This window comes from Terrapene carolina, unplaced genomic scaffold (genome assembly GCF_002925995.2).
Source record: "Terrapene carolina triunguis isolate 2854851 unplaced genomic scaffold, T_m_triunguis-2.0 Scaffold68, whole genome shotgun sequence".
Taxonomy (NCBI): Eukaryota; Metazoa; Chordata; order Testudines; family Emydidae; genus Terrapene; species Terrapene triunguis.
In genome coordinates this window covers 34,630,457-34,636,456 of record NW_020664419.1, presented here as the reverse complement: position 1 = coordinate 34,636,456, position 6,000 = coordinate 34,630,457, and positions in this window count along the sequence as shown.

The following is a 6,000-nucleotide window of genomic DNA, read 5'->3' as shown; positions in this document are numbered from 1 at the left end:
GGAAAAATCAGACCACCGGCATATTCAGCTTTTCTCTTTTTATTTGATAAATACCTTACATATCTATACAGTTTATGCTAATGAGTCTGCAGCTCCTGTTTGGGATTTAAGAGCCTCAACAGCTAGTTTATTGGGCTTTAAGACTGTGAACATTTCAGAGTTGTTGCATGGACCCCACTCGGCAAGCTTATCTGGCCAGGGAGGGCAACAAACTTGACTCATCATGCTCCTGGAAATACCCTTTACAAACCCATTTATTACTCTGCTCTTGGAATGAGACAACAGAAGTAAACCAAAACAAAAGGATTTAGAGTTGTAAAGAAACATTATCATGGGATGTTCTATACGTATTTAAAATAGGTGACATAGTTGTTTCTTCAGTTGACCCACCTGCACATGTTTTTTTCTTCACTTCCTGTCCTATACAGCTGTATAATTTGTTTTACGCTGGTAAATGTGCACCATACTCCACTCAAGAGGGACCTGTGTTTCAATGAGGGTGAAATGAAGCTGGGAAGGAGGGATGTAGAAAGCAGGGGTCTTGGATGGGAGATTAAAGGACTTCTGACCCCTGTTCCCCACTTCCTGAAAATGTATGATGTATGCTGGGAGGAGATTCCCCAATGTCTGTTAGGAGTGTCATCGCCCATTCCTTACGAGCCGCAGGATGTTTGATAAGACCTGCCTAAGCACCAAGATTTAACCCACCACTCCCGAACTTTAAATGCCTCATTAGGACCACACCCAAACCCTCAAGAGCCTTAACTTGTCCCCTGCCAAGCCTGTTTTGGGTCCATCCCTAGCAGAGGAATTATAAATTGATTGAGGTTCATTTGGGGCTCAGGAGCCAATCTGGTCCTTAGGAGTCTACTAAACCAGCTTGCAGAGTCCAATGGTATGTCCTCACTTTGAGCTGGGGGTGTGATTCCCATCTGGAGGAGACATACTAGCTTTGGTGGAAATAGCATGCTAAAAATATTGTGTAGGCATGGTGGCACAAGTGGCAGGAGGGGCTAGCCCTACCAGGTATGTACCCATGTGAGACCGCAAGCATGTACTCGGGGCAGCTAGCCTCTTCCGCAGCTTGTGACGCAGCGGCTATACTCTAGCTCTAGAGTGCTAGCTCTATCAGTGCTAGTGCGGGTAGGTCTCCTCAAACTGGGAATTACACCCCCAGCTCAGCGGGTAGACATATCCCTAGAACCTAGCCTGTCCCACTGCTCCAGCTTGAAGTGCAAACATACCCTACATTGAATAGCGGTTGTGCTGCTTTGGGCTTTCTTTATGGTCATACACTGTAAATATAAAATAATTTTACAACTTCCACATTTTCCACATTCCAGACTAATACCACATTGAAGGCAATAATTCCCCATTTTTCATTAAGGGCCTAAGCCTGCAAGATGCTGAGGTGTATAGTACCTCTGAGGCAGTGTTCACTACCTGGCAGGATTTGACCCTCTGATTCCATGTGGCAGCCAACTCTCCAAGTGTCATTAGAAGCAGAGCTAGCATATCTGAATGCAAAAACTACACATGCCCAGAACATGAAATTGGAGCACTTAAAACAGCGAAGGATAGGGTGATGACTAGGGCTCCGTATTTGTCACAGAGGTCACGGAAGTCACAGATTCCGTGATTTCCTGTGACCTCTGTGACTTCTGCAGCGGCTCTGCAGCCAGCCGCTCGGGCGGCCGTACAGCCAGCCGCATTGGCTGCTGCTCTGGTGGCTTCGGGCAGCTGGCTCTTGGGACCACCCGAGCAGCGGCCAATGTGGCTGCCCCAGGGACCACCTGAGCAGTGGTCCCAGGGAGGCCGGAGCAGCAGCTGGCCCCGGGGCTCCCCCTGGTGGTGGCTAGAGCAGCCGCTGGCTCCTCGGGGCTCCCCGTCATGGTGGCGGCCAGAGCAGCCATTAGCCTCCTATGGCTCCCCCCATGGCAGGGGCCGGAGCAGCTGCTGGCCCCCCGGGTAGGGTTGCCAACCCTCCAGAATTGTCCTGGAGTCTCCAGGAATTAAAGATGAATCTTTAATTAAAGACTATGTCATGTGATGAAAACTCCAGGTATACGTCCAACCCAAATTGGGTACTCTACCCCCGGGACTCCCCCCCAGCGGCAACTGGAGCTGCTTTTGCCTCCGCGGGGCTCCCCCCCCCAGCAGTCCCCCCCCAGGGCTCCCGCCTGGAGCTGGTGCCGCGGGCCTTCCCCCCGCCCTGGCAGCTGGTGCCACGCCCTCAGCCCCAGGATTCAACCAGGGGTATTTATGGTCTAAGTAACGGACAGGTCACAGGCCGTGATTTTTTGTTTCTTGCCCATGACCTGTCCATGACTTCTACTAAAAATACCCATCATTAAATCATAGCCTTAGTAATGACAAAGCAAAGCAGCACATTGAGGCCCTGATCCTGCATGCTTCCCCATGTGGTTCAGTCCCTGCACTCCTGTGGAACCTTGTGGGTGTGGAGATGTGCCCACATGAAATAGCTTGCAGGACCAGTGCCTTGGTGTAGAGACATCTATGCATGAAACAAATTATAAACCAGCATCCTGTGGTGCACATTTTCCATTCTCTACATGCAATTAAGGAATAATGGTAGGCTAATATTAGCATGAGTTCAGAAATATGGAAATCTAAGTGCCTTGTTTGAGAAATGCAATTTCACATCTTCATTTCCCAGGTTTTGAATGTTTTCATTCTTTTGAATGGTAAAATATAGTCAAACCATTGATATGTGCTCGAACCTTAATGACAACTTAACTATAAAAAAATATCTGTGGGAACACATATTTGCATAAGAGTTTCATAGTATAGAGAAATAAATTTATAATTGTGGTTACCAATGAGAACCACAATATTATTTGGAAAGCAATTTAAAATCTATATTTTATTAAAACCAAAGGAAGGTTGTGCTAAATCCAGTTATTACAGCTGGCCAACATTCTCCAAACGTTGAGTTTGTTATGCAATTTTTGTAAAAAAATTCAATGAGAGTCAGTTTTTTTAAAACAACTCTACCTATGATTTAGCATATAAATCATCTGTGATTAAGTTGTCTTGGATGAAAGTTACTACATAGAGATACTGTGCTATCATTTATTTTATTTTCATACTGTATTACAAAACCTACACATTTCTTCTTCTTACTAGATGTTTATCAGTGGCATCATTAGGATAAAATAAGGGCATAGAACCCCTCCATACTTGTTTGAGTATTTTTTCTTCCAGTTTTACCAGGCAATGCCAATGATGGAAATTAGCATTGAATATTCAGGATTAGCTTTGTGAAAATAGACTGGGAATATATTAGTGGCTTTGACTCAATAGTTCTCTACTGAATACCAAGTTACTGATGGGCCCATATTGATTCCCACAGCTTGCTTCAGTTCACTGCAACTTTCTAGAAGGCCAGAAAGAGCTTGTTGTAAACACAAACAAAACAGAAGATGGAGTTTTGGGTCATAAACCAACACAGAACATAAACAGAGAATGAAATCACAAAGATCAAACAGACAGGGCAGAAAAGTAAACAAACATGAAGAAAGAAACAAAGGAATGAAACACAAAAGAATGGGGGGGGGGACTAACAGAGAACGTGATAGTGAATCAGCTGATGCAAGTGATTGCTGAACAGAGAAGCTAATGGAAACAATCAGCATTGGAAAGGCCTGGAATACCTGGCCCCTTGGTGCCTGGAAAGAGGACGAGGGGTGAGGGGCACCTGAGATTCACTATTACCTGTTGTGGGAGAAGAAGATTCTCATATGAGCCATCTAGAGTACTCTGTTAGGCACAATGTGTTTGATCCCAGCCCAAAAGAAGCTAAAGTAGAGGACTGCTTGGCCTGCCCTTAATGGGAGTAGCATGGAAGCTTCAACAGAGATCATTTAAGCCCCTAGGTAATCCCTTGCTCTCTGCAAAGGTCTGGTGCATTTGGATGAATAGAGGTTGAATGAAGACTAAGAACTCCTGTTTAATCAAGCTGGGGAGCCCTGTTAGGCAGTAACTAAACTCCAGTGAGTGATGCTGTAATATACAAGTTTTGTACATGACTGCAGACAGAGAGATCTCATTTAGCTCAAGCAGTAGTGGTTTCTCCTTTATAGAACGGAAGGATAAGGGTTCTACTCCCAGATCTCAAGAGTAGTGTGTAATTTATCTTGCGTTTTTTTCTCTGCTGTCTGAAGCAAATGGCTTTGGTACAGTCTATGGGTGAAATCCTGGCCCCATTGAAATCTGTGAGTTTTGCCATTAACTTCAACGGGGCCAGGATTTCAGCACATGCCTAGAAGAGAGATTTTGACAGGAAAAAAATGATTGGTGAATGGTCAAGCACAGGAGAGTAGGGGCATAGATTAAAAGAGATGGACCCAAGAAATGTAAAAAAAAAAAAAAAGATATAAAGGACAGAGCTAAAGCACAGAATAAGGGCAGACAAAAGGGAAAAATAACAAAAGAGTAAATGGCTGTAGTGAGTAAAATATAAACAACACTCAGTGGATAAAAACCATAGGAAGAAGAAGAATTTAAAGAGAGAAAAAGTGTGTATGGGGGGAGCGAGTAAGGAATTGCAAAGCACCAGAAAAGAGCGGGGTGAGGGAGAAAATGCAGCAGAAACAAGGACACTAAGAAAAAGAAGAAGGCAGAGAGCAAGCAGAAGAACAGAGAACAGAACAATAAAAAGGTGGACTATGGAAAAAATCAAAATATACAGGACAATGAAAAAAACAAAAAGGCACCTGAGAAAGACAGCCAGAATAATACAGATCTTGTCAGAGGAATCATCAGAATGAGAAGAGTAGGAGAAAAGAAAACCAAATATGGTGACTGTCTGGTATTAACCTCCTTGTCCCTCTGTTTATTGCCTAGTGTTCACTTGACCACATGCTGACTTTCACTCTGCCCTGTCTGCTCACTCCCTGCTGGTGACTGATCAGGCACACCTGATCCCTGCTTTGGACCTGATCCTGCAGACCTTTTGAAAGAAAAATCTTCCTTTGATTTCAACAGGAATTACTTCTGCATCTAGGCTGCTGAATCAAGCCTTCTGGGTCAGATCTTGAACTGGTATAATTTGGTATAGCTTCATCAAAGTCCATGTTTTACAGCAGTTGAATACAATCCTTTTGTAGTTATCCTGATGTATTGTGCCTACTGATTTCTCTCTGTTGCCCTCCTGCCTCTTCAAGTGGCAAATTTTGTCCTCAGACACATGCAAACAGCTCCCTTTACTTTAGCATATATATAAATGGAATCAGAATTTGGCTGCATATCTTTAAATAAGAAATCCCAGAATGCACCCTTGATGCCTCCCAAAAATCAGCAAACAAATTCACTTCTTCCCGTTTGTGCTTTGGTAGTAAGCTGTGGTTGTTGTTGTCATCAGCATCAGCATCGTCGGTTAGGTAAGGGGCGGGAAACTTCTCTCTCCATTTCTGGAGTGCTAGTGATACCCTGATTTCATACATTCTGTAACTTTCTCCATTTTTGGAGTGCGAGTGACAGCCTGCTATTCTCTAGGTAAGACTTACATGCTGGAACTGTGATCACCTAATAACAATTTGAGACTGGGTTACAGGTGTCAATTCGAAGAGACATTTTTCTGTATTTTGGGGGTTATTACAGCTGATCTAGGGGAAAGCGTTTATTTTAATGTATCCTTCACTACAGCCTCAAACACTTTTTGACAATAGTTATTTTGGCAGAAAAGAGAAAAGTTAACAAAATCTAACGGATATAGTATGTTTTTTGAAAACCTAATAGCCCATTCTTTTAGCCAAGCCAGCTCAATTACATGAGGCTAGCTCTCTAGAATGGGAATTTGTTGATTTTTTTGAATACTTGCCTATGGAGCATAACAGTACATGGATCAAAGCCTTGAAGAGATGTACTACTGAGGCGCTTGAAAATTATCTAGGTGTGCTAGTGTTAAATCAGGTTTAGAATATGGTAAATTGATACTTCCCTGCGTGCGTCACACTGCTGGAGAAAGCAGACTTGCTT